The sequence below is a fragment of the Colias philodice genome, chromosome 8, assembly GCF_061535455.1.
Source record: "Colias philodice isolate Cphi_HAF_F1 chromosome 8, ilColPhil1 Martin Lab GWU primary, whole genome shotgun sequence".
Taxonomy (NCBI): domain Eukaryota; kingdom Metazoa; phylum Arthropoda; class Insecta; order Lepidoptera; family Pieridae; genus Colias; species Colias philodice.
In genome coordinates, this window is record NC_143093.1 from 7,922,936 (window position 1) to 7,934,806 (window position 11,871).

The following is an 11,871-nucleotide window of genomic DNA, read 5'->3' on the forward strand; positions in this document are numbered from 1 at the left end:
GATAATTGTAATGAACAAAATCAAATAAACGTAATGATTAGGCTGACTATTTTGGGTCGGGGATTTCGTGAAAAACAGGGACTATGAAAAACAGGAGTGAAGAGGTCTACTCACAGTCTGCTCGCTCCCATGTCCTTCACTTATGATTCTGAATGCTCGTCCTTGAAGTCTCCGTACGCGTTTCACTGCAGCGATTCAGTTTTTTACGCGTACGCGTCGCGGGAGTTATTTATTTAGTTCGAGGATACTCGTCTGTACCGCACTATCACAGGTCCTTAATTATGGCTTTACTGATAGCTCGGCAGCAGGATATTATCGAGTATCCTACCGGCTGCGCCACTCAAATTTCGACGGACCGAAGGACGATTTTTAAAAACACAGGATTTAATTTACACGTCTTTAATCAGTGCTTTCTACATTCAGAATGAATTAAAATAATACTTAAACTAATAAACTTATCTCTAAACAAAAATGCAGCGTTTGAAGAAATACAATATGTATGCATTAAGGCGATGCAGGGTGGCCATAGTTTGCTGCGTTAACAAATATGACATCGCTCGCATGTACTGCGGGTGGCCCCGATATAACTATCTTTTCCCTGTATTTTATTATTTAGAAGGCATCGAATTAATTTATCATGTAAGTTCAAAACAGTATTTAAATTTCAATAACATAAAACATATCTATATTCTGTTATGTCGGTTGAAAACAGAATGACATTTAAAATCGTTCACGAGCCTGCACACAAATCACGTCATATAAAAATTCGCATCCCGTCACGATTTGATTTCAACATAAGCGTGAGAATTTTTGTGCAATACAATACCTCTATTGCTAATATACTACTGATACAAGATACACGGTAAGAGAAACTGAGAATATTTCACTGTATGGGTTATGTAAAAACTATCTACTTTTTCACGTTATTGTCTAGGAATTGGTCCGGGAGCCAGCAGCAGATTTTATGACCAAGTTCCTCTCAAGCGGTAATTAGTAAAATGCATCAAAGTATAGTATTATGAAGCCTCGTGAACGTCAGCTGGAGCTCGGTTGGGGGGAAGAGCGGTTGTAGCCTCCCGTATCAGCTGACGGTTTTTCCACCAAGATACAGCCAGCTGACATATATATTTATCCACAGTTACATATAAGCTATCATCAGGTAAATTTTTGTTTGAGAGGAAATAACGGAAAATAAATTTTTCTTTAAATTTAACTTTCATGTTCGAGACACCAGCTGACGTATAATACACCATGTTGTAACCAGCTGACTATTTTTTTTCGTTGAGATATTGGGTTAGCTACAATTTGACAAATTTTTAGCTGAGAGGAAATGAATGAATGAATGTATTTTTTTTCCTATGTGCGTGGGAGGCTACAACCGCTCACCCCCCCAACCGAGCGCCAGCTGACGTTCACGAGGCTTTATAATACTATACTCTCATGCGTCTGACGAATTATCTCTTGAGAGGAAATAGTTAACCAAATTTGCACCTGGCTAACCACATGATAAATAATTTTGAGACCTTTTTGAGGTTTTATTGTAAAAGTAATCAGGTTAAATCCGTAACGTCAACAGACTGATAAATGTAGCTCTAATTCTAGGTTACATAATTCCAAGTGATAGTTCAAGGTCGTCTTTACCTTTCCATTCAACTTATATCTTAACTTATGAACGGCGTAGTATTCTTGTAAGTTGTACCTAACTGTTAAAATAAGATAAAATAAAAACTAAAGAATTTAAATTTGTGTTTTATTAATAAAATAATCATTGAACATTTTAAATACGCAAAAGTAAGTTACTAAGTAAATAAAATACATGTTTAAATTTTTGTTTCAATATTATTTGCACACTTTAATGACAAAAAATGGATACTTCCCATAGTAAACGTCGTTATGAAGGTGTTAGATATTTTCTAATTTTCTTTAGTATCTAGTATCTACCTGCATTCTTACATTTTCTTCGCGAATATGCAGTGAGTAGGATAAAGTTTAAAGCCTTAGAAGGAACGCTTCGTTTATAAGCAAGTGTAAATAACATTACAGCATGCATTTGCTTCTTAATTTCTTTCATTAACAAGAAAATGGCGAAGGTTTTACTAGACTTGTAATATTATAATAACAATGAAAAAGCAGAAAAAGTTTACCTGAACCAGAACATTATTTGCATATTAGAAAGAAAGATAGGTATGTCAAATATCCATTTATACTCACCAATGAGAAAAGCTTTGGGTATCATTTTGAAAGCCTTACTAAAACTAGGTACTAAAGTTTCAAAAATTATTAACTTGGAGTACGGAATTACCTACAAAAAAAGCGGGGACCATTGTAGCATAAACTAGTAATCGGCTTACAATAATCCATTATTTCAATAAATATTTCAATACTATGCCTGTTCACGTAATTACAAATGGTAATGATAAGATCGGTGGTTAGCAGTAAGCTTAATTAGTTCGATTCCAATTAATACAATACCATCGATATCGTAAGCCAGCAGACAATTCATTCGAAACGGTGTTTTTCTTAAAAGCCGTAGTAAATTAACTCTGCATGTGTTTCTTTAATGAACATTTCTCTGATTGGATAATTTGTAACGCTGCGCTACTTTTAGCAACAGTTGTATCAATTACATAGGAACTTGGCAAACAGTGAGTTAAAGGGAAATATCGTATTCTTGTCGTAGTAACGTGTGTTTACTTTACAAGTAAATAAGTAGAAGCTGTAATAGCAGTGTAATATTAATTTACTTCAATGTACAAAAACTATCGACGTAGATACTTAAACATGCTCTCAATTAACAAATAAATTCCATAAAATAGATAATAATCTATTCTATCACAACTGCCTACATAGGTAATCTAAAAGGGAGCTAACGCGTAACGTTATTATCTCGTTACGATCTAACGTTTCAGATAAAACTGCAATATATCGAAGTGTGTTTAAAAACTAACAGATACTCTGGCTTGATCAGATAAACGTTGCAAATGTATAACTGACAAACAATTTGGATACCAACAAATGTAGTACCTGCTGCATCAGTTTGTGCAATTCTGCGATTTTCTCGCGTGGTGACTGCACTCATTTGTATAAACAATGGAGCTGTGATTGTCATTACCTACGTACCTATACATATGTTCAGGTTTTAGTACTACGTACTGGAAGTTATATTAATTGTAAAACTCTGATTAGAGGAACACAACAAATAGAAAATGGATTTTCGAATTTCCTAAAACCTTGATAAACTTAGCAAGCCAAAGATTGAATTAACCTTAAATAGTTACTTTAAGAAATAATACAAATTAAATAAATAGGTAATGAATAGGTATATCCGTTAACCTTTGAGTTATAAACATAATTTTTGATTAGCCTTCATTATAGTAAAACTATGCATTGAGTTTTTAATTTTAATGTACATATTATGATTCTGCGTTACAATATGCAGAATAGAGTTACTCGTATAAAACTCTTTTGAGATCAAGACGTGTTGCGTTTCAAAGATTTAAAGTTTAAACGATAAATTTTGAGGAAATAATGAATTAAATAATAAGTCGTAAATCATACATAATGATAATATGTAACGTAAACCACGCAATGCGTTACGAAAGGAATCAAATTAATGCAATTAATAAGCCGTCAACTAAATATGCACTGAATACCAAATATAGGCGAGTAATGTTGCATCATCATCCTTGTACAAAACTGTCTTGTTTTGTTTCATTATGTCCTTTAAAATAATATTACGCAATAAAAGTAAGTACTTGTACCTACCTAATTATTTCCAATATTATTTCCATATCCAAATTTTACAGCTAAATTTTGACCCATTAAAACAACCAAAACCATTAGAAAAATCATTACTATTATTACTAAACTTGTGAATTGTCTGTAGGTAAGTACATTATTGAAATAGCATTCGAAATAATTGACGGTGACCACCAAATCGTGCCAATTTCTATAGACGTAATGCGAGTATTTCAAGTATTTGCGTAAAATTTTGTGCGAGTCTTTATGCTCAGTATTGCGTGAAATGCTATTTACAATCTATGGTGAAAAAGTTTATTTAATGTGACACTTAAACAAAATATACTTTTTTGTCCAATATTCCTATCCTGTAGCAGCCAAATCTGCATTTACGAATAGATTTACGGACCTATTATGTATAATATGAATTACTCTGGAAAAATATTTTATTTTTAGATAGACAAGAGTGTTAGACCTATTTTATTTATCTAGGTAGTACATTTTAAATGCTTCATTAACAAAGTATATCAGAAAAAGTAAATGATAATTCAAAAGACCTCATATGCATGTAATTACTGACCTAGTCCACGGCTATACCAATTAAAGTAATTCACAAACAGGCAGCTCCAATTTTCCGCCACATATAACTGTAAACATCTACTATCTACTACTATGTAATAAAAAACGAATTTTCGACTTTTTTGTCTGTTATTACTGTTCACCAAGTCATTTTACAACAATCGATGCTAAGTGGAGGGCTACCAAGTAGGCCTAATAATTATACCATCACACTCATAATTTCCCTGATAGGAAATGGAACATGAAAAAATATGTTTTCTGCGGTCATTAACGCAGCCGTGTCATTAGAAGGCACTAATGATATCGTTTCTCAATTGTCAACTCGATGCAGAACCATGCAATTTTATGACGGAAACGAGCAATGAAATGACATACCTACCCATTTACAATACTTAAATCATGTTCACATCATGGTTGCTTCTTGCAATTAAGATTTTTGTTCGTGATGTTTCTAATAGTTAAACTATGTTAAATAACCTCTAAAGTCAACTGTTATAGCTATGAGCCTATTACGCCATTATAGAATATATGGAAGATGAAAATCCATGGAGGGTATAGTCGCATAAGAACCACAGGACAGTTCTTTGGCATGTTATGATATATTATTATACTAGCGGTCCGCCCTGGCTTCGCCCGTGGTACCTACATGTTTAAACTATCCTATCTCTCAAGTTGGATCGAACTGCACATGGTGTGCGAATTTTATTATAATCGGTTAAGTGGTTTAGGATTAGGAGTCCATTGAGGACAAACATTTTGACACGAGATTTATATATATTAAGATGTAGTTAGATATAAGTTACATTTATTATTATGTAAAATTTAATTGCAATATTGACATGATTTTAAAAGAGCAACTAGGTATAGAGTTTCTTGCCTGTTCTTCTCCATAGATACTGCAGCTTTCCGAATCGGTGTTAAATGTTAAAAATACCTAATGACGATTCGAAAGTGCTTCTAAAGGAAGTCTAATTGAATAAATAAATGTTTGAGTTTGAGTTTGAATTTGAGAACCGAATAGAGTGTGGAATGTTTTGAATTTTCTAAAAAAATCGTTTATTGTTTCTTGATGAGCTTTAACGGGATCACGTTTTGACGACAACGATATTCAGCTCTTTCTTTAGGATTACAGATATTTCCAGGAAACCGCTACTTTCTTTTTAATTATTTTAATTAAGGTTGCAGAGCTTAGAAGTAGTATAGTTTTAAATAGGTACATATAGGTAAGCTTTCTTATTTTAAACTGAGTAACTCGTTTATAATTTTGAACATTGCTTAATTTTTATCTGCTTCTGATTAGACCTATTTATGAAATTGAAGAGTTAAAATTAATGCTTGTAAGTTTGAAATCTCTCTGTTTTTAAGGGTTTGTCATGATTATAGATAGAATATCTTTGTTGCTTGTGTTCCAGTGGCGGATACCAAAGAAGTCACTTCATTGTATAAAATGTTACAGGCCGGTTAAATTGATGAAAAGCCGGCGGAATTAAAAAGTATAAAATAAACCGCGCTGCTTATTTTTCTTTGTGATAAAAGAAAATAAAGACTGTATCAGTCGGTAGTAATTTTCCAAGATTCAAAATAATGTCTATAGACATTCAATATACTGTCCTATATTTTACTTTATAAAGGGCACGCCTTGAAAGTCTTCAGCATAGAAAGAAATAAATTTCACACCATAAATTAATGGGTTTCTTTTACTTTTTGTGATAGCTTATACCTATGTCTAAGGTTTATCATCATCACTACATAGTATAAAACAAAGTCGCTTTCCCTGTCCCTATGTCCCTATGTCCCTATGTCCCTTTGTACGCTTAAATCTTTGAAACTACGCAACGGATTTTGATGCGGTTTTTTTTAATAGATAGAGTGATTCAAGAGGAAGGTTTATATGTATAATAACATCCATTAAATAGTGGTGAAGTACTGTTATTTTTGAGGTTTCTAATGTGAGGTCGTAAAAAATTACATTTTTTCCGCTTACATTGCAAACGCAGGCTGAACCCTACGAGTTTTATCAAAATAATGTACTAAGTATTATACACATTGAAAAGGTCGACAGAAAAGTCCGCGATGGTATATGTCTATCTCTTATGGATAACCCACAATAACTTTTTTTTGTCATTTACTTTTTATGACAAATAACGGCTAATTTTCGAAGCGATTTTAACCAATACACCATTAATCCTTAACCAATTAAATACCTTGAATACATTGTTCATTTAATATAGATATATATGGCCCTTTACACCGTATGATTTAAGTGAATATTTTCGAAGATATTACAGATTTAAAAATTGCGGGACGTAGCGTTTGCGGCGGTACCGTCCGGCCGCGGCCCGGCTATCTATTTTATACCCGTGCGAAGCCGGAGCGGGCCGCTTTGTTTTTATAATATACTATTAGCACAGTATTACCATATTTCCTAAATATTGTAATACTGTGCTATTAGTATCAGCATTGCACCCGTGCGAAGCCGGGGCGGGTCGCTAGTACTATTATAAAGGCGAAAGTTTGTATGGATGTTTGTTACTCCTTCACGTAAAAACTACTGAACCGATTACAATGAAATTTAGCACACATATAGAGGGTAACTTGGATTAACACATAGGATAGGTTTTATCCCGGAAATCCCACGGGAACGGGAACTATGCGGGTTTTCCTTTGAAAACGCGGGCGAAGCCGCGGGCGGAAATCTAGTATTTATATATAATTTTAATTTTTAACAAAATCTCTGCCAATTACTAATACTTAATCATAAAATTAAATAGGTACTGCACTTATCATCGCTCTGCTTTATTTATTCCCCATATGGTATTTATGCAAATCATGGTGATAATTTCCTTCACATATTTTTAAGTTTATTTATAAATTTATCAACATTTTCACGATTGATCCAAAGTCCATTTTGATGTATAGGTTTACTTTTGTAGTACTTACAAATACATCTATAAGTATAAACTAGTAGATACTTACAGTAAGTCAGTATAGTATTGGGTATATTATCTGTGCAAGTGATAAACATATTATATTATCAAATTGGTGTTTCTGAATATAATGGTTATTTTAAGAATCATAAGGAAGTTTGTTACATTTAATTATTAACGCAACATTACAACGAATAATTCAGGATAACAAAATCATTTGCAAGTTTATTAAGTTATGAAATAGCTACGGCATCTACGGGATCCCTTGTTATTTCAATCAGAGCATTTCCGTTTACACTGCGAAGTGATCCATGGCTCATGAGTCAGATTGGGTTGTATCAGTTACTAACTATCAAAATTGGGGATATACAGGGTGTCCCACTATTGGTATACTAAGCTCGATGGGACTTGTAGTTTTGCATACACTGATCACGTAAAAAAAAAATGTTGTGTGGTTTTATGAAACCACGGTAAAAGTGAAACTGTTCGAACGGTTCCGAAAATCCGAACACTGCTTTGTGTAGCGCATGTCGCGTGACGGTCGGCTGCCGAGTAGGTATACCTACTCGGCAGCCGACCGTCAAGTTTATTAAGTTATGAAATAGCTACGGCATCTACGGGATCCCTTGTTATTTCAATCAGAGCATTTCCGTTTACACTGCGAAGTGATCCATGGCTCATGAGTCAGATTGGGTTGTATCAGTTACTAACTATCAAAATTGGGGATATACAGGGTGTCCCACTATTGGTATACTAAGCTCGATGGGACTTGTAGTTTTGCATACACTGATCACGTAAAAAAAAAATGTTGTGTGGTTTTATGAAACCACGGTAAAAGTGAAACTGTTCGAACGGTTCCGAAAATCCGAACACTGCTTTGTGTAGCGCATGTCGCGTGACGGTCGGCTGCATACCTACTCGGCAGCCGACCGTCACGCGACATGCGCTACACAGACCAAAAAGTTTGAGACGATGTAATAAAAGTTTCACTTTAAATACTTAAACAACAAAATTACGTCAAAATTTTTTTGCTAAATTTTTCCTGAAATGTTTTCTTCTCTAGCTTCGCGCAGCCGGCATAATATACCGCTTCTCTAATGTGATATACAATTTCTAAAGAGAGAATAATAGATAATTTTAAAAACAGTATTCATGCTACAAATATTTATTTCTTTCATCCAACGTCTCTTAATTGCCGGAAGTTACCAATTCAATGTGAATTTTAACATGTAGGTAGGTAAGTTAGTGACAATATTCTTAAGGATAAGTGATAACGTGTTTATTTTTATATAAGTATGTCTATTGTTTCGGCGGAAAATAACAATCATCGTAAGCACAATCTCATACCTACAGAGAATACGTAAAAACTAAAAATTATATTACCTAATTGTATTCAGGCAACAATACATCCTCATTCCTTGTTTACTACCTAGGTACTTACTTACATAACTTAATGTCACATGTATTTACGTACCTATACAAAATAAATAAAACAAAATTACGCATATTATTCTTTGTTCTATGTACTGCTCTTATCAATAAAAAAATTGCTAATAATTAGAACAATATTATCGTATGAAACAATCGAGAAATCGCAATCAAGCAATGCAACAATTTGTAAACAGTGAACCGGTATGTTGACGGTCACTCCACGGGCCTATTGTATAAGCTTTATGCTTTCAGTTATGCAATCACTTGGTAAAACAAACCAATAATAGCAAAAGCAACCCGAAATGTAACCGTATAAGTACTTAATGTAAGGTTGGTCACGGCGAAACATAAACAACTTGAGACGCAGTATTTTAGGAGGTATATTTTTATACATAGAGCATAATAATTTTATGCGTGTCATTAGGTATCCAATCTTATATTAGGTATGCTTGACAAGAATAATATTTTTCAAGTAACTAGGTATAACTATAATAACAAGCAGAATAAATAAATAATTAAATAAATCTTATTATGGCTATCACAAATAAAGAAAAAGTTATGCTGAACCTATGTACAATATAAAATAGTTACCCTATTTGACTTTACCATTGAATCTTTGCATGGATTTAACTTTTTGAAATTATGTACCTACTGCATATTAATTGTCATTCAATTTAATCAGACAGATTGATCTATGTATAAAAAAAATATTTATATGAGATTGTAGAGAACTTTGTACGAGCAGATGTAGAGATTTTATTTGACTTTTGCACCTAAACTTTCGTCGGCATAAATTTCAATAAATAACCCAAATCAATCAAGGCTAACAAAATTGTTATTCATCATTAATCTTTTCGTTACTTGTGGTTTAAAACCTCAATTATGTCAGCGTCTATCAGCTATCTCATTTGATGGTAGAGTTGCGTTGTTGACGAAATTTTGTGGACTATGAAAATTGGCAGTGTACCAGGCAGAATACTGATAAATACAACAAAAGAGATTTGCGAGATTAACCATTTTAAATGTAAATACAAACCTGCGAATTGATGTCTACCGGCTAAATGACCGCCGCGATCGCTTCTATAAACAAACTGCAACAGTCGATAAAAGTCCAATAAAATTTAGATAAAAGTTTTTAATTATTCGAAACTGGTTTATATTGATGGATATCCACTTTCACAAGGATAGAAGAGCAATCTCTATGCATATAAAAGTTTTTGGAATTGACGTAAATGTTTACGCGGGATTCGGGGCCGAAGGCGCGCAGTCCGTACAGCCTCGCAGTTATTACTGAATTGAAACTTCGTTCATCGTTGGGCCGTCGAAGTCTGAGCGTAGTTTGTTTCAAGTTTCAAGCTACTACGTTCGCGTGAATGTATGGGTTTAGAATAATTTACATCCGCATAGGACTATTGGCTTATCCTGTTCTAAAACAATTCTGAAGCAATTATAGAGGCTAGAGCGTTTGTTGGTGTAATAATCTCGACGGGGTTATCACGTACCTACTTCTAATCGTAATCGCTACCTGTTACCTAGTTCTAGTTACAATCAGTAGGTACATAATTTAAGACTCAACATGAGTTATCAAAAATGTTAAGATATTAGCATACCTACGTATAATATATTAGCTACATATTAGGTATTAAATATAATTATCAAAGAAAGAAAAATAGTTCGGATATTAAACCTATACCGATTTGCTCACGGTGACGTAATATCTCCCTGAACTCCTGAAGAATAAACGTAAACCCAAGAGATATTATTAGAGCCTACTCCATTGTTCTAATAGATCAATATTTCCATGATCCGAAACATTAGTTAGGTACTAATAGTACTAAGTCCGATTTTTAAGAATTACGAAAATACCTTTATTTTGTGCCATAACGGCAAAACAAGGACCAAAGCCCCTACGAATTACAGCTGAACATGATAATATCGTTACAGGCTGTGGAGGCAATGATGAACATAATTTAAATCTCTTTATATTTCGTTAACAGCTCTACATGTCTGTATTTAAAGTTGTACATTTTAATATTATAGATTGAATGGCTATTTAAATTGTAATCTATCTTATATACTTCTTATATAGTTATAAACTGAACTGAAATACATAGGTATTATTTTTATGTTTTACATTTTTCTTATAGGTTTTTCATCTTGACCCGCAATTTTAAAAATTATATAAATTAACAATCTATTGCGAAGATCAATTCACAGAAATCATCAAGATATTCTGCTGTACTCTATAATCATGGACGTATAAAAAAAGACGGACGCCGTATTACGAACAAACAACGTGAAGCCACCATAGTAAGCTAGCGATCGCGTAAAGACAATAAACACGCACACACTCTCACCATAGTAAGCTAGTCGGCCGCCATTACGTCGTGAACTACCGACTGATTAACTGCGTCACTGTTTCACAAAAAATATTTAAAATGCCGTCTTGCGTGGTTAAATGGTGTCGCAACAGTACAATTTTAAATAACAAAACACAAGGGATTACATTCCACAGGGAAGCAAGTTTTACGTTTTAAGGGACTTATATGTTTTAATGACAAAATTATTACGGCAAAATTTATAGAAAAAAATACAGCCGCCATTGTCATCAACACAGCTGTTGCCATGGCAACATGGCACACACGCATGGATGTTTCGCCGCCATTACTAGGCTTCACTCAATATTTAGGCCACATTTAGGCGATATACCGTCCGTCTTTTTTTATACGTCCATGTCTATAATATTATCTACCATCGATAAAGTCACTAATCATTATAGAATATAGAGTCTAATGTATGAACATTGAACACAATCGAACAGTACCTACATCCGATACCTAGATATCTCATGTTCTAAACAATGAACTATTGTTATCTCTATTAATAAAATTTACCGTCCAAGATGCATGAAAATGATAATTTAAGAAAGCCTCGATTAAAATCATCAAAGGGTGCTAATCATAAAATTTAATAGTAATTTCGGCTCTACCTTGAATGAGAGCCGGCGCTGCTGTTGAACTCGTACCTATGTTCTTTGTTTGGCACATGCATGCAAGCGGGTAATAATTTCTCATATTATTTATCAATTTATACCTTCGGAAAATTAAATAAAAAGGGAATACACACAACTTTATTGAACTAGGTAACTACATAATATTCGCAAAACAAAAACATTTGTTTTGTATAATAATTTATT

General features: G+C 33.5%; 1 protein-coding gene across 1 annotated transcript in view; it reads right to left on the bottom strand.

Annotated features, from left to right (window-relative positions):
* The window catches only part of LOC149486676 (extracellular serine/threonine protein CG31145), a 69,791-nt gene extending 59,813 nt beyond the window's left edge, over window positions 1–9,978 (bottom strand). The window contains exon 1 of the mRNA XM_089698350.1: window positions 9,712–9,978. The gene's annotated coding sequence lies outside the window, so the exon portion shown is untranslated. The remainder of the gene's footprint in view (window positions 1–9,711) is intronic.
* Between the last annotated feature and the right edge of the window lie 1,893 nt (window positions 9,979–11,871).